At 40.2% G+C, this 21,273-nt stretch overlaps 1 long non-coding RNA gene across 7 annotated transcripts in view; it reads left to right on the top strand.

The window, feature by feature from the left end:
* The window catches only part of LOC142408872 (uncharacterized), a 65,833-nt gene that overhangs the window by 27,954 nt on the left and 16,606 nt on the right, over positions 1-21,273 (top strand). For 4 of the 7 annotated variants that reach the window (XR_012775452.1, XR_012775453.1, XR_012775454.1 and 1 more), the window contains 3 exons: positions 7,089-7,334; positions 7,992-8,056; positions 10,497-11,446. This is a non-coding gene — a long non-coding RNA (uncharacterized LOC142408872). The other 3 variants (XR_012775451.1, XR_012775449.1, XR_012775450.1) reach the window with 3 other exon arrangements.

Genomic DNA, 21,273 nt, shown 5'->3' with positions numbered 1-21,273 from the left:
TGTTCAGCTTGAGATGTCCTGGGTTCAGTTGTTCTCAAGACAGATGTCGGTTATCATTTTTGTGGGGTTTGGTTTAGAGTTCAGACTGTGCTAGGGCACGTGTGGTTGGGACATCTTGCCTCTGTAGGCAGGAAGCAGATAACCAGCTGGTCAGTACAGTACATCTCTCTGTATCTGCTTGATTAATGCAGGATATGGGTCTGTCACAGCTTTTACATTCAGATCTTGGCTCTTCAGTTGACTCATGCTTTCATCCTCAGAGAGCTTAATTTTCCTCCCAGATATGATTTATTTCACTGTTTTTTTTCCTTAAAAAAAAAAACAAAAAAACAACCCAACAAACCCCAAACACGCTTAGAAGTATCTAATTACTGGCACCAAACTCATGACCTTTTGCCCCATTCAGTGTTTTCCATTTCCCATTACGTTGAGTTTGACTGGAGCCACATGCTGTCCCCGTTCCTAAGCTGGCCATTTCCTGCTGGAAAAGGCAGGGAGAAACTCTGCGTTGACTGGGAGAGGAATAATACCTGCAGTTCTCTCTGTAACCGCTATGGATGTTATACTACTGTATATGTTACTAACATTTGTAAACCCCCTGAATTTTGAAAAGTAGGACGTGGAAAAACTTGTTTACATACGGCACTCGCTGTACTATGGAATTATGGCTTATTATTATGGTATTATAAGAGCTTCACCTTACTGTCAGCTGATATGATAAAACCATATGAAGCTTGGATTTCAGCAACTGGCTTTTGTTCTCTACCCTGCTACAGATCGATCTTCATATGTTTTCTTTCAGTTAGGATAATTGCAGATATAAATTTAAGTGTCTGCCCTCTTTTAAAGCTGTTGACTCCTTGTTTCCTCCAACATTTTCATAGCAGTTAGGCACAGTAGAAGATATTTCTTTGACTCATTTAAGACTTTTTATGTTATAACTGCATTGACCTATAGGGAAGCCTCTAGGAAAAACTAAACACCTGATTTTACCCTATTTTTCCCAAGTTGTTCTTTATGTTACACACCTCTGTTCTGTCACCTTTTACTTGCTTCCCTCTAAATTGAAGGCTGTTATACTGCCTTAAATCTCTGTGCCTATGGGAGTCTTTTTAGGCTGTTGAACATTGTAATTAACCACTTTGGACTTTCCATTTTTTACTGCACGTACGCTCTGCTAAAATTCAAGCCCAGGTATGGCAAACAGAGTTCCAGATGAAGGCATACTGTTAACGAACATAATGGCATTATTCATCCAAAAATGTTCCTTTTTAATGACTTTTCTTTTTACTGTTGCTGTGCAGCAGTCAAACACACCTTTTTCCTATGGGTTTTGGCAAACAACAGGCATTAACTTTGAAGCTCAAGGCACTTGAGCTTTTAAGGTTGAGCGTCCACGTTTTATGAAAACCATTCTAGTTACCTGATCGTAAGTCTTGTAAGGACTGAGGAACCCCCAAATCACCTTTTAAATTCACGAGCTATGCCTGTTATTCCTGGCAGGGACTCTTGGCTAACGCGACTGGGGTGGTCTTGGTCCTGGCAGTGGGTTCAGGTGAGCCCAGCTTCATGCTGTGCCACCGACCTGAGGTTTGCACAGTGCTGAGGAGATCCCAAGCTACAGAGCAACCAGTCTGATGGAAGGACGGGTCCTACCTTCCTACACCCCAGAGCTGTGCTTTATTTGGGGATGGGGCAGGCTGTGGAGGGTGTGCTGCCCACTCAGATAGGGAGATGGTGCGTGGAGGAGATGCTCTGCTACCACCACTAAACTGGGTTTTGTTGACACAGCAAGAAACCGTGAGCTGACAGTGGCTGGGTCACAGCACCATCTGCAAAAATACGCTGTGTTACAAAGAGACTGTAGCAGAATTAGGCAAAGGTGTTGCAAACTGTGATAAAGTATACATTAAATACACAATACTCTGGGAAGGAATCTAGCAGTTCTTGCTGAAGGACTCCTGAAATGATCCACCCATCTTATGGTTGTGATAAAAACATGCAGATAAGACACTGGTATGTCCTACAAGGTGGACAGAATATGGATTTGAAGAAAGAGTGCTGTTGTGCCTGTACATGAAGAACAGGCTTGCTAGGACTTATTAAAGTGCTGTATGTTTGCCTCTTTGTGGTTTGGTCATGACCATGAATGAGACAGCTCAGCCGAGGGCAGCCACAGAGATTTCAATTCTGACAATGTTAACTAGGGAGAAAACCTGAGATGATGTTTATATTAGTCATATAGAAATCTCTGATGATGCACAGTAACTACGGATGAAACTACAAGGGCTATGTAGTAATTGGCATGTATATGAGAAAAAATGATCATCTAAGATGGAGAAACTACCAGATGTAAAGCCAAAACTTTGAGGATGAATGCACAGCCAGATCTATACTTGTATTAAAATTCTCATCCGTCCATTTGTACCGTGAAAGATGTCTTTCCCCTTGAACGAATCTGGAGGAACCGTGCAACGTCTGAAAGTTCATGATCCGTAGCTGTCAGAAGAGGCTCTGATTTTTAAATAAGCCAGCTGGTGATCAGATGCTGTGACTTGCTATTTATTTTGCAAATCATACCTGCAGACATGTTTCCTTAGCAAAGCCACTGATTGTGACAAATGTGTATAACAAGTGCAGTCTTCTATTGATTCTCACATTCTATTTTCTGCTTTTGGTGGAAACAGATGGAATTCAATTTTCTCACAATTACTATTAGCCAAGAATAACATCACTTAAATCAGTGCGGGGGAGGTGGAAAGTTGCAACTACAAAAACACACAGCCTGAAAAGCTGGATATTGAAATGCAACTTGCAAATAACCATAACTGATGTGTTATCCAGGCCCCAATTCAGAAACACACTTAAGCATTTTCTGGACTGAAAGCATTATGTCCTACTGACATTATACATGTGGCCTTCTGAAAGAAGGATGACTCAGACTGTTCTTGTAGGTTAGTCTCATGGCATGACTGATGCTTAAAGTGTAAAATCTCAGGACATTTTCCAATAAAAATAAACCCAGGGTCAGGTTGGATGTAGCTAATGCTAATGTAAGGATATGCAATCGTACAAAATCATTGTTTACCTTGCAAAACATTAAAGGAAATTCTTAAGAAATTAAAATATTAGTCCATAATTAGAAAACAAGCCAATCATTAGGCACGCAATAAATAATTTCCAAGTATTCAGGCTGTTTTAGATCAAAATGCTGTGAATTTAGAGAGGGCGCATTGTATAGCTAATGCACGAGTACAAGAAAAAATCCTTCACTCCGTGAATGTTAAGGGTAAATCAAGTGCTTAAGGTTAAGAAATACCATAATTAAAGATTTTTTTGAAATCCCAGCTTTACACTGATTCTTTTGCATCATGCTGAACTCTCAGATGATGTCATCACAGGTATTTTAGTCCCATTATTAAGTATGGCGTCTGGCTTTGTTTAGTAACTAATATGGGATTATTAGTTTCATCCTAGGCTTCCTTCTGTCCTTTTCATTGTTACAGTATCTTAACAATTCCCTCAAACTACTGCATTTCTGCTCACAAAGGCCTTGTAAAGAGGCATTATTAGATCTATCGTACAGATACTGAACGGAGCCAGACACTTCTGTGTCAAAAGGCACCAGGATAAGATGATTATGATATTCTATTTCAGAGCCTTTAGTATCTTATAGTGCTTTATGTATTCATAGCAAAGATACATGGAAAGCATACAGCTGGTGTCTGTAGTAAGGCATCTGAAAAAATAAGATGACCTGCCATTGGTCATCCATGAAAGAATTGCCCTGTAATACATGTGAAACCTATGGCTTAATGCCTAATAAACCCATTTTTTGAGGGCAGCTCACAATATCTAGCGGAAGAAGCCTGAGGAACTCCAGTTCTGCGCCTGCATACTGGGGCTGGAGCTACACTTCCACAGTTTGTTGGAAGCTGCACTTTTAAACCTTAACAAGTTGACTGAAACTGTGTAAGATGAAGTGGTTGTTTTGGCCAAGTTTGGGCAAATATTCATAACAGCAGCAAAATGCCTCTCCTATCCCTGAAATGATGCTCCTGTCATACCTCAAGCCGCAGAAGCATTGGGGCGAGCTGGAATATTTCATTTTGCCTTTTCACATGGCCAAAACGATATTTTTCCTTAAGAAACAGCAGAGCAGCTTTTGATGAAAGCTTTTCCCCAGAGATGTCAAGAAAAAAAAACCCTCTCCCAAAATTTTTTTTAAAGTGAATCCACATATTTGTGGATTTTGAAGTGCTAATCAAGCCGCCTCTGTCCGAGCAGTCACGCCTTGCTCACAGCCTGAATGCAGAATAATTAAAAGAACGGAAATCTATATTCCTTTGTGCAGCATTTATCGTTTCTAAAGGCACTCAGCCAGTACGAGTGATTCCTTTCTCAAATCAGGCAAGGAAAGCACGAATGAGGTGGCTGCTCGAAACCTACAGCTACCGCCGGCGTGGATGATTCGTGGCACAGGAAGGCTGGGAAGCGCCGGGTGTGGGAAGGCAGGGTGGTATGACAGGCCCTGGACGCCCGTCCGTGCTGGGCAAGGGTTGCGTTTGGCTGGGGAGATAAAGCGCTTACTCATGGCCAAGTTTGCCGCATTGCACGAAGGGATGAGTCAGGCTCTTCACGCCTGATCCACCACTGCTAGTTCATGCAGTACAGCAACGGCTGCATCCCCGGCTCCCAGCTGGCAGAGGCTGATTTTCCATCCCTTTGCACAGGCGTTTGTGCCAGAGCGAGGTGGCTGCATTGGGGATGGGGTGCTGGGGCTACCAGAGTCGGTCTCTGTGTGTGCGGGGTGCCACTTCTCCGGCAGCCTTCCTGCACCCTTTTTGCCCCCGTGGTTCTTGCGGTGACACGTTTTCCCTCTTGCAGTGACAGAGCCGTGTGCTGAACGGCTGTAGTTTAAGCTGAGATTGCATCTTTGCTCTCCCCGCTGTTTTCTGTCATTTGAGTGTTTCTCAAGAAATTACTTTGTGGGCTTAAATTTCTCACGTTAAAACCCAACCATGTATCAGCATCTGATACATATTTAAATAACTTTCCAGTGCCCTTGTTTAATTCACAGCACTGAATATTCACTGAAGTCAAATTATGAAGCACATTGGCGTCAGGATATTTCCATACCTCCCATTTTTTTTCACTTGTAGCTTCCAATTCTAAAATCCGTGTTAGAAGTAAGGACAAAAATAGTTTGAGCAGTTTTTACTGGGAAGGTATTTCTCAGCAAGGAGGTAACAGGCTTAGGATCTAAGTACACAAGACCTGCAAAAACTGAGATGTTAAAATAATCGCAAACCTTACAAATGAGACAGAAGCATAACTCTTTTACGGCTCTTGGCACTGGTTAAATCTACAGAGGAAATTGAAGATTTTTATGATTCTGTTAAAATTCCTGTTCAATACATTTGAAGGGATGATAGAGAAACATAAAGGGCAGTGTCTCATACATTAATATTAACCTGGCAATGTCATTTATAGTGAAATTTGACTTGACTTTCAAGCACCATTTGAAAGGTTATTGCATGTGAAACTGAATTAAGCAATACAGCTGAAGTTTGCCCTTTTATAATTTAAAATAAGAACTGTATTTTTCTTTCTCTAAGTCCCCACTCAAAAAAGAAAAGTAAAAAAAAGTACCCTAGGACTGTGCCTCGCCCTACCTCCCACCAGCAAAATCCCTAGTTTGTTAGGGGGGGAGGAAAAACAAAAGCAGGTGAAAAAGGCATACCCTTAGGGCAGGGCTCTGATGCCAGAACTGGCTGATGCCAGAGTGCACATTAATGAGGCTGTTTCACCTTTACACCAGAGTGCCTGAAATTAGATACTCCTCCACTCTCTAGTTTCTACGTCTTGTATTTCCATCCCCGTCTTTATTAATTTTGGGCTGATGAAATCCTTTCCCATGCCATCTCAACCTTTACCTCTTAGACTGCTCTAGTTATTTGAAGCACAATACCTTGTTTAGCTAAGCTAGCCCACTACGTACGTATGAGCGGGATCAAATAACCCTGCTTCAGTCACCTCTTTAACTTTTCCAGGAATTACATTCAAAACTAACGTCCATCTCCCCAAGGGTTTGTAGTACAGTCTCAGCAAGCCTACGTAGTTTTGGTAAGTAGCTTGGAAATTTTAGAATTTGCATGAAAACATCCTTAACTGAGTGGGACCCCAGGAAAAAAAAAAAAAAAATCCCAGTCATCCTCATCCTGAGATGACCCCAGCAAATGCAACTTTTTAATGAGGCAAGCTAGTTCAACAGAAACCGTCAGGCTTTTCTGAGAATCTCTCCACTGCGCTCCTGCCAACTCTACCACTTTGGGCATTAATCTACCAGATTTCCAGGCGGCCGGAAAGTGCAGACAAATGGTTACTGTGCACGCAGCGCGGAGTCAGCCCGCGCCTCTACACAACAGCCAGGCACGCCAGCGGCTTGAGACCTGTGAATATTGGCACGTTTGTGCCTGCTGTCACTAACAGGGGAGGCAGGAACGTGTCAAGCAAACAGAATCTTTGACTCCGGCAGAGAAGACAGTGCCTTCGACACAATGCAAAGGTGGGACGGAGATAAATATAAGGATTTATGGTCACTACAACCAGACTGTTTAATGGAACAGGGAGGAGCTGTCAGGAGTTGTCTTTATGAAGAATGATTTTTATTAAACTGGGAATGGGTTTTCCTAGTTGAGGTGTTCAGCACAAGTGGAGGGAAGGTTTGGAAACAGGAAAGACTTTCCCTGAGGTTTTTTTTGTTGCTTTACCTATGGCAGTATTTTTCAAAGAATGGGTTATGTTTTGGGGAGAAAAAGAGAGGCAGGGAAGGCAGCTGGGGAAAAATTGTAAAAACTAGGTAAAATCTTCTTTTCCCCCTGAATGTGCCCCCCCCCCCATTGAAATATTTGGATTTTCTATTGGGACATATATTTGTATTTTTGAAAACAAAGTATAGATGGATCAAATGTATTAAACTGTCTACTTAACTTCCCAACTCAAATAACCATGTTTCCATTGTGTATTTTTATAACTGCAAGTGTGTATAAATTCATCTATCTCTATTCATCTGTTTTTTTTCACAGTGGGCAGTCCTGTCTCCACTCCCACCAAAGTCATGCTTCCTGCGATTTCAAAAGTAAAGAAGTTCAGGGGACATGAATGGCAGCAAATAATGTAAACAGGAATTCTCATGCTAATTGTACCCATGCTCTGCTATACTTAGAAGTGGAAGTCAAGTCAGTGTTCGGTGAAGCAAATCTCCTGCAACCAAGAAGGAAGCAGAAAAATAATCGACATATGGGTCGGTCGGTCTGCAGAGGAAATCCGAGGTGCAGTTTCACAATACATTGAGTCCACAACAATATCAGTTCAAAAGTTCCCCTTCTGCCTGACCTTGGCCTTTTGGGAAGGGTTGGGAAGAGGAAAGGGTGTTTTAAAACCAGATAGTCCAGTAAACTGATTTGTAGTTTGGCCTCACAAAAATGTGTGCTTATACAATTGGAGAAGTGATACAGAGAGGAAACAAGTCTGGGCAGGGAAATATGTCCATGATGGAGCGATGTGGGCAGAATTTGCTGCCAGAGCCAGAGGGTTGTGGAAGTGCATACCAAGAGTAAAACAGGGAGATCGCTATTAGCATGTTCTTTGATTTCAGATGTCATATTTAGTGAGAGTTGGTAGAGTCAGAGGTCCTGGACAGCCTCATTTCTGGTGGGATGGATGAATTTCTTCATGATGAAACAGCTCTGGTGTCATCTCTGGTTGTTCCTTTCCAAGTGATGTCTCTGTGCAAGAGCCATCTACCAAGCTCAAGTGTTGCATGAGTTGGGACTTGTGAAAAGACAAAGGGATTTGCATGTTAGGAGAAGGTGGCAGCCATAACGATGCAGTTCAAGTTTTACTTATTATGATTAATACCAAATTGCACTTTGCTATGCAGATTTTTATTGTCCTTGGTTGTGTGTTACTTCTTGGGTTTTTGTTAGACTTACTGAATAAAGCCCAGTGTTGACAGCCACCCTCAGCAACATCTATAGATGCTTCTTTGCAGGTAAGAATAATAACATTCAGCAACACTGACATCTTGTGGCTGATGAGAAATGACTCAGACATGCCAGATTAGCCACAAACGTATCTTCATCAATTGTGTATTCAGCATCTCCTAAAATATGGTGATGCTTAAAGAAATGAGTATCAGAAGTCTGGAAACCTAGAGGTTAAAAGGCAGAAAATGCATAAAGGTGCTGGTTTATTAGTTGGCTGAGCTGTGTGTGTGGATAATCCGGCTGCATGCTAATCCTTTTGGCTAATCTTCTCCGTGTGAATGATTCCCTCCAGAGGACAGGGATAGAGTCTGGGATGTTTGACGGGACAAACAGAAGCTGTCGCTCCCCGCAGATGATCTTTGTGTTTTCCTCCTCCATTGGGAAGCTGGGAGAGAACATACCTCTGGAAAAGGCCCCAGGAGGAATCTTTCTTATTACCTATTGTTGCCACCAGAAATAAGATCAGCAAAGCCAGGCTGTGAGTATCTGCCTCTCAGCCAGTGGAGATTTTTGGAAAGAGGTGTGGTAGGGAAGACTGTTTGTATGGAAAGATTTGTAGGAGCAAATCCTGGTTGGCTGGAAAGTTGCAAACTCTTCTGCATGCTTAAGCCACTGAGGCTTAAACATACCCTGTATAAAATGGCCTTACCCTTGAAGTATGGGTAGGATGAGAAAATCTAATTTGGACTCCTATAGATGGTTGGAGGGGTCAGATTTCCTTTTTGGTCTAAGGATAAATGTTTGCGACTCTGCAACATGTGATGGTCAGCTTTGGACTTTTCAGTTGCTAGCAGCTTCTTGGATTACTTCCTTGTTTGCATATGTTTTTGTTGCTAATGAACATCTGTATCCACTTTATCATTTGCACTCAGTGACGAAATGATTACTGAACATGAAATTAAATGTTATGCAATGGTCTTTTGCAAGTATCTAGAGAACTTTCACGCTTCTTTGAGGATGCTAGGTCTGGGATTGCAAGGAGCAATGACCGTATGCTCTATTTACAGCTTGTGCTCCTTGAAATCAAAGCAGTTGTCTGATTTGGGGCCCATATTGTATAAAACCCTTTATGAAACCTTAGGGAAGAACTGTAAAAGGCTACAGCTAGCTGGTGGTTGGGATTAAATTGATTAGGAAAATCTTAGAAGCCCAAGACAGACTGAAGCTGATTCATGCTTGGGGGTCATATTTGTTAATTGTCTTGGGAGGTTGGGAATAACATCCTTTTCCTAGTCCCGGAATGAATTTACTTTTTTTTTTTCCCCCTGCTCTTGTTTAGAACTGCTTTGAGTAACTTCATCTAGTGAGACTATGAAAACAAACAATAGAAGTGAATGATTCTGTGATTTGTAGTGTGCTTGGCTGTACTACATATTGTGCCTTGGCACCTTTTAATTCAGTACATTAAGTCACCTTAAACCACTGACATACACAAATGTTGTAGTTTAGTATACTATGTAAAAATTCCAATTTAAAATGGTTGATACAACGTTTTGGGGAAAAATACCCTTTAATCTGCTCTGTTGACTTCCTTAATACAAAAGGTTATTCTTAGTCAATAGGAATAATCTGTGTGATATTCAATATAATTTAAAAGTAGGTATTGTGGAGCTTGCAATTCATTCATACTGATTTTTCTCTAAAACACACCTTGCTGTGTTGTCTAACTATATTAAAATCTATCACTCCGCATCACAGATGTTTGTTCCAAAGAACAAAAAGTGCTCAATTCAGCAGAAACTTGCAGCAGTATGCTGAGTTAGCATCTTCCAAAATACCAGCCAACTTGGTGTGAATTTTGTTTATTTAGACTCTGAAATGTATTATACAAACTTCAAGAAGAGTAAAGATCTCTAATCTGCACTCCTCATTTCTTGAGCACAATTTTCATATATGATTTTCAATATATGTTCTTTTTCATCAATCACTGACAAAAATGAAACATATGCCACTGTGTAGCACTTGGTGTTATGTAAAGCAATATCTTTATTTCCTATTTTACACTTAGAAATAACTTTTTTTTCCTAAAAGGGTAGAGGATTTACTGTTTTAACAGCCCACACTGTAAGCTGAGCCTATAAAATTAATATGTCTTTTTGTGAGCTCAAATAGGGAACAGCACAAGCAAATGATTTTAAGCTTATGACCGCAACTTTGACATTAGCATTTGAAAAAAGGGCATCAAACAGTAAATTACGAGTGAACAGAGGGCTTTGGTCCCTTCATAACTCACTTGGAATGAATTTGAATGGATGCATTGTTTCCAGAAGTGTAAACATGGGAAAACTGGGATTGATGTTGAAAATTGTAATATGCCCGAATTTGATCTTAAACAGTTACACTGTACTCAGGTGAAAACTTGGTGAAACAGCTGAAGGTATGAACATAAGACACTTTTGGTAAGCTGTAGGCATTTGTGATGTAAACTATTCTTCTTATCATCAGGGAAGGTGAAGCAGAGTGATCCCTGAGGTTTTCAGAGATATTCAGCCATCAGCTCAACTGTGTGTTGGTCAACAAGTCAACAACATTTCTGCTTTGCCCAACAGCCCTACATCATTCACCCCTTGTTGGAGCAAGATTGGTGACAGGATTGGATTTCGGTTAGCTTTGACCCCTGCTCATGTATTCAGCCTACAACTATTTTTCCCCTCTCACACTGTATTTTTTTATAACATATGGTCTTTCATCTGTAGGGCTAGAAAGCCAGATGTCCACAGCTCTTTTGGTCAACACAATCAGTGATGCTGCCAATCATAAGCCCTTTAAACACTGCTACAGAAAATTACAGAGAGTTTGTTTTCATATCCTTAGTCTAAACTTATTTACCAGACTCATAATGATGCTCTAAAACAATATCTGTACATTGCCTAGTCATACACAAAACCTGCTGTATTTTAGTTGTTAAGTAATGGACAAGCAATGAAGCAGCTGTTGAAACATTGCACTGGGTTTTTCTCTCTCAAGCTAAATGACAGAATTTGCCAGGTCATTTAATCAATTTCATACTGATTTAAACTAGATAAAATCAATCATCTTAGCTCATAGATTTGGTAGCTGGAAAGATTGCATCGTCTACATTGTAATGCTGTACTTTAAAAATTTTTGAATTAAAAAGGAAAAGATCCTTTCCAGTGTCTACAGTGTAGTAACCGAAAACCTGCTAAACTGTTGCTTGTGAGACCACTAAAACTATAATTCTGAAATGACCAATTTGTAAGCTAAGAGGTTTTGTGGAATAATTAATCAAAATATGGATCTGAACGGTCAGTTGTCCTCAAGAGTGGGTTAAGATAATCTAATCGATAGCTTGATAAGTAGGGAAAAAAAATCCATACAATGTTTAGAGCTGTTAATTTTTTGTGTCTGTTTTTTAATAAACCATCTGCTTTCTATATTTCACAGGCAACCCATGCATTGAGAAACTGAAAAAAAACGGGAAGTTTCATTCTCTATATACGATGTAAGCCAAAACCAATATAGAATATATTTAAAGTGAGATATAAAAGCATTTGTAATGTTTTGAAGGAAAGTTGCAAACTTAACTTTGATTTGCAGAGCAGATTGCAAGGGTGTGAGGAGGAAGAGCCAATAACCAGTCTTATTAATGTGACTTCTATAAGAGCCAACCCCTGTAACCCTTCATTAAGCAGGGCTTCCTTTTGGATAAAGGCAATTTTGCCCAATTTGAAACTTAGAGCACGGCTGTCCAGAACCAGTATGTGCCCTCACTGAAGGTAAAGACAAGAGGGTCAGGCCCTGCTGACCAAAAGGGGGTCAAGACATCAGGAAGGTACGTACTTGTTTAACATTTAAGCATGAGAGTGCACTCAGGTACCTGGCCTCCTTGCACGTGGGCGGCAAAAGTCATGTTCGGATGCTTCAGTTCCCTTTACAGTGGGAATTTGTGGGTATTTGGGTGCCCCAGGGTGACCTCAGCAACAACCAAGAAGGTAAGCCAAGAGCTGAGAACAAACGCTGAGAGAGACGTCACACCTTGAATCCCACGTCCCCTGGTGCCTTGCTTCAGGCTGCAGTGAGATGCCTTCATCCATCCTCCAGGACCTGAAGATAGGCATGATGCCCAAGAGTTTTGGATATTTCAGTTCCTTCACGGTTGATACCTGCCCTGTGTGTATGTTTTTTACAAGATGCCTATCTCAAGAATAGCTTTGGTACTTCTGCACTTAAATTTGCATCCAATGATCAGAGCAGAAGACTTAGCTTTAAAAAGTGTTCATTCAGAAGCTGAAATTTATTTTTTCTAACATTATAAAATAGCTTGAGATCAGAAGACACTTGCCTGGGAAGTGAGACACCCAAGTTCAGTTCCTTCTTCATCCTCTGGTGTTCAAAGACCTACCTCTTGCCTCCTCTGAGAGCAACTAACTGAGAGGCACTTGGCTGATCTGAGAGGTGGGATCTTCACACCTCCTCCTTTTCAGTTTTCCTCTTCCCCTGTCCTGCTGAAGTTGTGCCATTATGAAGAAAGAAATTTAGTAATTAGAAGAAGACCTAGAAGATCCATGGCTTTTTATTGCACTGATCAGGGCTTACACCTCAGAGAGGTTTCCTCTGCTCTGCTCTATAAACCTTCCTTCTGCAAATTATCAGTTGTCCCATAATGAGTGTCCGGTTTTCAAGAGCAATTTATAATTTTTGTCAGAAGAAAGAGGTCTGCAGGAGAAACCCACAGAATAACATTTTTGCCAGTCATGCTTTTTTCCCATATTGTACAGCTTATGATTGAAAGATCCATACGAGTGACCACATATGACTATGCTGATGAATTTTTTTTTTCTACTAGTGTATTTCATACCTGTTTTCTAGTTTCTTTGATTTTTTCTAATACAACTAGCATTTCCTTAAGAGTCTGAACCCTTAATATTAAAATAATTTCCCAAACTAGTAAAATATGCTCAAGACTTGTGTTTTGAGTGCAATCCTATGGCATCAATGAAACGGGAGCTTTCAGGGAGCAGACAGGCAAGAGTTTCCAAGTCACATATCAGGGCTTGGTGTGCTTTTCCTACTTAATTTGATACTTATCCTCAATGTGGACTTCATAAAGTCTGTATTGCCTCCTGCATGCTTCATAAAGCCCACGTCAGGGCCACACTCCAGAACAATGCCACACTTTATAAAGTGCAAATTGGCTATGCAAACTTTATTAAGTATACGAAGCTGCTATTAATGTCAAATCACTCCCCAACAGATTTGCCAGACTGCTACTCAAAGGCATTGCTTTTCGTCATGTCCAGCAGCTTAAAATACTTTTTACTTTCCTATTCCAGCATTTTAATGTTTCATGAGCCAAATAAAACTAGGAAAATGTCAATGAGGTGAGAATACCTCTGTTGTTTGACTCCCTTGGTGCAAATATTCAAACACATGGCTTGGTTTACCTCAAACTGTGCAGAGAAGTCCCATCGTGGTGATGGGACTATACCTATGTAGAATTTGAGGTTAATGGATTTTGATGAGTTGAACCAGGAGCTGGGAATTTTTCAAAACATGCAGTTCTGTATTGAGGATGATAATGCCTGTTTAAAGATTAACATCTGGCACTAGATTCACAAGAGAACGTAAACCACATTAAAGCTTCTACTCTCATCACCTTGAAGACCCATTTTTGTTGTCAATTGATACTTCTCTAACACCTATCTTTCATACAGAAAATTTCACAGACTTCCAGACATTTGCTTGTAGCCATGTACAGAATTGCCTTAGTCTAGAAAGAGAGCCATACAGTGAAAAGAGCTTAACTTACTTAAATGTGGCCTTCCTCCATCTCAGACAAGTCCTCTAACCCACCTGGCTATGGAGTAAAAGTGAGAAATTACACAATTCCTCCAGGCTAATTTTGTGCTAAGCCCAGCATGGCAGATACGTCTGGAGAGTACAACCACATGTGGCCCTGAAGCCAAGTTAAGGCTTCTTTGCAGATCTTATGGTTGCAAGCTCTGTGCTGAGTTGCTTGGTATTTTTCAAACTTAAAAAAATCTAGGTGTGTTCAGTAACAAACATTTAGTTAAATTTGTAAGTCCTAGGAAGGACTGTGAATGTTGCAAATCTCGGCATAGATCCATCTGAGGCTCCACACAGTCTGCTAATGCTATTCCATAATATATTTTTGTCTGAAATGTTATTATTTTTAAGACTGGATGGTATATGGTGGCACTTTGTGGTTAGTGGCATAGACAATTTTCATTTTTTGAGTATCTCTCAACTCTCCTTAATTTTGGGTTTCCATCCTACAGGACCATTTTATCTGCTACGGCTGGCTTGAGATGTTCCTTTCAAGTTGACAGAGACAATCAGCATCTAAAGCCATTGCTTGCTACCTACTGCTTTTCCTTTCTTCCTTAATCATTCCGTTTCCTCTGTCCTACTGTTGAGGGCTTGGTGTATTCTTAGGATTTTATCTATGGTATGGTAGCTACATATATACAGCATCATTCTTGGTGTGCAACTATGGTAGTTGTACTCAGTTCTGAGCTACAGATTACAAATATCTTTAAAGGAGAGGAAAACCTACAGGTAAAACATCAGAAGATTTTTGAGAACATCATCTTACATGTGAAGTAGGATCTGGAGTTTTGTGTAGTTTTGAGATCCCCAGTACAAGAAAGGCATGGACATACCAGAGTGAGTGGGGAGTCCCCAGGATAGTCAAGGGGCTGGGGAACACAAAGTATGAGCAGAAAGAGAGAAGGCAAAGGGAGATCTTACTGCTGTGTCCAGCAACCTAACTGCGAGTATAGAGAGGACAAACCAAGACTCTTCTTGGAGTCCTGTGGCAATGGACACAAGTTGAAACAGAAGAAATTCTGATTAGATAAAAGGAGAAAGGTTTTCACCATGAGGTTGATCACTCAGGAGCACGGACCTAGAGAGGTTTTGGAAACTCCATCTCGGAGATATGCAAAACTCAACAAGTCCCTGTGTAGGCTGATCTAGCTGGACCTGCTCTGAACTGTTTTCTGGGCTAGATGATGTCCAGGGTGCCTTCCAACCCATATAGTTTACTGTGATTGTATAAGAAAAAAAATCTTTATTAATTCAGTATTTACCGAGTACAGGGTTACACTGAGTACTATACAAATACATAGAAAAATGTTTTCTAGACTGAAGGGTTTATGCTCCAAATAAAACAAAGCCTTGTGTGTGTGTGTAGGGACTGGAGGTGCACTGAGATGAAGTGATTTGCTGCAGTCCTACTGAAATTCCATGATGGAACAAGAAAAAGAATTAGCTCAGTCTCATTCTTTCCGCTGTCTCGGTTCAGACCATGGTGTAGGCAGAAAGCATTGTTAAGTTACACAGGATGGAAGGATTGCAAAAGTAGGATTAATGTTTGGTTTTTTTCACTTACAAAAGATATTTCTGTCTATGACATTTTGCAGCAGTTAAGGAAAAAGTCCCACTCGCAGCAGTATAATAACCAGATAGACACCCTATCGCTGTTACATGAGCCTGTTCTGCTGAAGATGCAAAAACATTCTTTCTATTTCTGTAATTTCCTCTGATTACTCCCGACCAGTTCCGGGCAATGGGCTCCCAGTCAGTTGTTTGTGAAATCCCTAAATGGGTATATTTAGGCAGTTCCAGTGTTACAGTATGTGAGAATAAGTTTGTTTGCAAAAGTTATTTGAACAAAGTAACTCTATCTGTATTCTTTCTCAATGGGCCATGAATTAAAATATAGTGCGAATATTGAATAACTAATTTCCAAGGAGATTCACAGTGGCTTGCAAAAGAAGACAAATAAAGAATGACCCCTTTACATATATGATGCATTCTGACCCACCCCTCCTTTAATAATTAGAAACATGGTTTCACTGATACACTTTAGAAAATCATTCTGGGGATTCATGAATTTAAAAGAAAAAAATAAACTAGACGTGAATAATTCATACTTAAATAGCTCTGGGCCAAGATATTGCTTCAGTATTTCCAAGTATGCAGGTTTTATTATTCTCTTAAAGTATGAATAAAAACAAGGTTGTTTTATCACACTTGGACTAATCAATGATATGCCCGAAGCACAGTTGGCAGTAAATGATCCGGTTTAGTTTAAAACATTTTTTAAATCAATGTGTATTGTAAGGTAGTCATAAAAATCTTCAAATTAAAGGGTTTTGAGCCATAAAAACAAGTAATATATTTAAGGTTTTTTTTAAGGCAGTAATGTTTCCAAGTAAATAGGAGATGGGCCAAGCAGTTCCCTCTGAATTACCGTTCATCAGGTTTTCACACTCTATTAAGGTAACCTTCATGAAATATTTCTACATTACACTTCATGATGTAATTTGAATGCATTAGAATTAATTTGCCAATAAACTGCAGGGAAAATATGGAATATGCTACCCCCAAAAGCTTACAAACTCTCTCTGTTTAGCTTGGGTCACATTCACCAGGGTTTCCAATGTAAAGTTTGCAGGCAAAAAATGACTCCTGTGACTACAATGCTTTATTCAGGAGCGAGCTCTTTGCCCAGGGAGGGAAAGCGATGCTGTCTGTGGGTCTGTGCACTGGGTTCAGGGCTTTTAGTCTGCTCAATGAATGCAATACACTGGGAAACCAGTGAGTTAGTGCTGGCTTTGTAGGGTAGAAACAACTTCTTAAAAATAGCCCTTTACCCACCCCAGGCAAGCTCTTCCATGGCTCTCTTGGCCAGCCAGCTTTTGACAAAGTGTGTTGTGGTGCCAACCCACCACTGAGTCCTCTTCCCTGTCTAAAACATGGCTTACTTGTTGGAGAAGATCCAGAGCTGGCCTTCGGCTGTATGGATGAGTTCTAGGCAATGTGAGCTTACCCAATGACATCACGGGGACTGCAGGTGTGAAATAAGATTTACAGGGCAGTGCCCTTTAGGACAGGGATTTTTGCCTTGTCCAGTTTTTTATACAAGTGCTTAAGGTTGCTTCTAATCTCTGCCACCCACCTTTGATTCTGAGGATCTAACATGACAGCCAGGGAATCACCTGGGAACAGAGAGGAGAGAGGTTATAAAGTTTTCTCATTCTTGACTTCCAGCTCTCATTCACATTGCTGGCAGCTTCACCATCTGCATTTCTAAAGAACCTCTCACTGTAGGTTTTAGTTCAAAGGCAATAGATGTTCCATACGCGTTCACGTCAGACATGCTGTATTGAGGTTTGGAGAAAATCCACTGAAGGCGAGACTATGCCTCCAGTGTTTATGCTCATTGCCTTTGGTTATAGTCAATGAGAGTGAATGGAAATACTGACAACGGGATGTATTTTGTAGTGGAAAAACTGGCATGTGATATTTCATAATCTTAATAATTATTATTTCCTTTTTAAAACTTACGTAAAATATATGAGCTAAGTACGTCAAGGGCTGAGTTCTTCTAATCCTCAGCATTTTATGCAAACTAACTGGCAAAAACCCCATCTCAGCAAGAAATCTTTTGCACTAAGCAGGACCAGAACTGGATGTGTCCAAATATCAGGAGATAAAATCCCGTTTTGAAGGATTTCCATACATTAGTGGAAATGAAAGCACAGAGAGCCTCAGAGCCAGGACTATTCTCACAAGATTTCTGATGTATTTACAGACCCAAGAGGTCTGCATCACCAGAATGAAGCTGGAAGTCTCTCTTTCTTCCTACAGTACTTTTTCTACAGTACTCTTTCTTCCTACAGCACAACCAATTTCCATAGCATTGAGGTCTTGCAATCAAACTGTCGCAATCTCTCATTTGTAAATGGAGAAAGTGAAGACATGGCAAAGCTTTTTGGCAGCTGGTTGTCTCTCTGTGATTGAGATCCACCTCTGATATCCTCAAAGCCTAGGTTTAGTCAGGGCCAAAGTGCTCAGGGGTGAGCTCTGAAGCAGAGAGCAAGCTGACCTGTCTCATAGCTCTCTGAGGGTGCTATAATTCCCCAGCTTCCCTGGAAATCTGGGTTACACTGTTTGCCTAAGGTCCCATGGGAGCTGGTGGTAGAATAGGCAGCTGAAACTTAAAGGGAATTAGATTATGCTACCTTGGGCAGAACAAAGGTCTGGAAGTTGAGAATAGCTAAAATTCGAGCGATGTGTGAGAGATACTAGCAGCTACCCAGTCTACTGTTTTCTAGGATGGATTTGTGTGCACTGCCTGTCATTTCACCAATAGGTTTATGAAGCTGGAGGGCCAAATTTTACTATGTTTGTAGTTTTTTCCTCCTGCCGAAGGCAAAAAGAGAAGAGAAGGTAGGAGTTCTGCATGCAACATTTGGAGATGTTGTAATGGGCCACAGAGCTTTTAGTCAGGTCAGTGGTATGAGTGTGTCTCCTGGCCAGTCTCACCTTGTTTTCTCTTCAGATTTCTTCTCCTATCGCCAGCTCTAGCAGAGCACTTTCTGATTTTCACATCTACAGTCCTCTCATCTAGAGGATGCTATGGGGTGAGAGAAGATCTGGTTTATTTTGGATGATAATATGTTTAAAAATAAATAAGTCTGTGTGATCAGAGTAGAGAGCTGGTTCTCTTATCCATTCTCTTGTTCCTCTGGCAGAAAAATCTTGGCACTATCTTGAAGGAACATATTGTGTTTCCAGTGAAAGGAAATAATTCCAGTCCTTCTCGAGTAACCCCTCTATCCACTACTGCATTAACACTATAGATCCTTAAAAAGAGACTCATCTAACATTTTTTGGCTAAAATGTGGTCACTGAATAAAGAAGCAGGAAATTAGAGATTTTCTTTTCTTTGAATTTCAGGAGAAGCTATCTCCTCACACTCACTGCCAGAAGTCCTGAGAAAAATTTCAAATTAATAAATAACATTATTCTTATTGAAATTTTTGCAGAAATATTTGGCAGTAAAGAGAGACCAGTTGTAGATTCTTTACAGTAAAAAGTTTAAAATGGAAAGTCTGACACATTCTTAAGCTATAATAACACAAATGGGATCACTATAATTTTCAGTTCTGATTATAGGTTATAAAATCACTGCCAAATACCCATATATTCACGAGCCTGCAGAAAACAATCTGCAAAATGAAATATGGAGAACTGCTGAAGGAAAGTACAGGCAGCTGTACATGTAGGAGATATAATGATAAAGCCAAACCTAAAATCAAGATACTGTTGATAACTAGTCAGAGAAATTTCACTCATACCCTATCAAATTGAATTTAATCACTGACATTTTCCATTATCTAAGAATACAGTGATTTATTTGCAGACATTCTAAGACAAAAAGCTTTTCTAAGATGGGATTAATTTTGAGAACATATATCAAGTACTAAACAGGAAAGAAATTATAGGGGTGTTATATCCAAACTGAATAATATAAACCATGGAAATTCAGACTCAAGGTTACATCAAGGAGAAGGAACCAAGTTCTAAAAATTGTATGTGGAAATATTCATTAGTTTTGGTCACATGAAAATTAATAATTTTCTCACTGAAAAAGAACTATTTTGTTGACAGTGCAGTTCAGAATACCAGGAATAAACACAAACACATAAAGGGAAACTAAGGAGAGTTGGTTTAGCATGAATGTACTACAATCGCTGGAGATAATATGAACATATCTATAGCTTCATATTGAAGCAGATGACTGTGAGACTGAAAGATGGATGAACAAATGGACCTCTTCCTGCTAGATTTCATGGTCCTTTGTAACTGCGTGTAGTTGGAGTTTGCAAGAGGTTTGTTGAGACAAAAAAGTAAAAACATGGAGCTATTAAAAGATGGAGACCTGCCCTGTTTGTGGGCAGAAACAGCACTGTAAACCACTAACATAAATTTCTGGTATTGCTAATAAATTGAGACAAATAACCTCCCAAATGTAATAAGACACATAACAAAATGTAAGGAGAGGAAATTTTTCCAGTGTGAATGAACAGAAATTAAGAGTTTGAAATGCAGTAAGTATATTATTTTGAGCAAAACTCTCTCTGGATTGCAACTGTCCGTGACATGGTCTTGACCTCTTGAGTTTCCTCAAGACTGACACATTTACATTTCTTATTTTTCTTCTGTCAGTCTGTAATTTCATTTCAATTTGTATTGGCTCAGCAATGAGCATCCTTAAAAAGTGATAGCTGCAGGAATGTGGGCATAGAAATATGACTCATAATCTTTAGGACATTGTAACTTCTCTGCTTAAGAAACTAAGCAGTTCAGGAACTAATAGCTAAGGAACTATGCAGCTGAACTATTGCCTACGCATCAGCGGGCTTCCTAATTAGAGTAATCAATAGAAAATACAAACCTGAAAATGGTATGAGGACCATATCAGGTATGGTCAGCCGTTTCTCCCTATGTGATAGCTGTGTTGAGGTTTGTATAACTGAATTGAAATTATTAAGGTCTCTCTGGGGTACTTTTCTATGCGTAGGTCCTTCGCAGTGTCTGCTTTCCACTGATATGAATTCCCCTTTCTGAACCTCCGCCCACCCTAAAAGCCCATTTCCAAAATTTCCATTTCTCCTTCCTGCATGACTGACTGTGACTGCTTATGGCTTGTGAATGCTGTTTGTAGAAGCACTATACACTGAAATTCATAAGCAAAATATGTGTTTTAATAGCTGTAATTTTTACAGAGTTGTACGCCTTGGTGGGGCTCTTCAGCTGAAAGTTTTAGAAGTTTCCAAACAGCCAAGTTAACCTCAAAACGTTGTGTCTGGTGGGTAAATGTAATCTCACCATTTTGCAGGGTAAAATAGAAGTACCAAGCAAAGAAACCTCATTATTCTGAATTTGGGCACTTGAAAGGTTATATTGGCATCTAATGAGGTGTGCTTTCTTTTTTTTTTTTTTTTTTTAAGCAGAATCGGGCTTGTGGGTCCAGCACACTTCATTGAAAATATCTTCAGATTTTCATTGGAAGGTGAGGATGCCCGCCAGCTGCTAGCTTAAAAGTGTCTTATTTATTTTACTAAATGTGGATGTTGCTGTTTAATACCAGATCTTCAAATAGTTTTGAAGGGAATTGCCCAAGGTCATGCAATGCCTTTGGGAACGACCTCAAGCGTTTTGACTCACTTCTTCACTTTGTAATGCAATGAGCCAAGCGAATCGCTTCTGTTTGGGAGCCAGAAGGTCACGCATAGAGAAATTTCCTCCTGAACAAAGCCACCAAAAAATGAAGTGTGCATGCAGACCTGGAGACTGGCCTTTTTGGTTTTCACTGGCCGGCTTCGAGGCTGCAAGCTGCTTCATAGAAATGATGCAATTCCAGAAACACCTCAGCGTTTGGTTG

Source organism: Mycteria americana, chromosome 4 (assembly GCF_035582795.1).
Source record: "Mycteria americana isolate JAX WOST 10 ecotype Jacksonville Zoo and Gardens chromosome 4, USCA_MyAme_1.0, whole genome shotgun sequence".
NCBI classification, from domain to species: domain Eukaryota; kingdom Metazoa; phylum Chordata; class Aves; order Ciconiiformes; family Ciconiidae; genus Mycteria; species Mycteria americana.
Note: the sequence above shows the minus strand (reverse complement) of the source record. Positions and strands in the feature narration are given on the sequence as shown.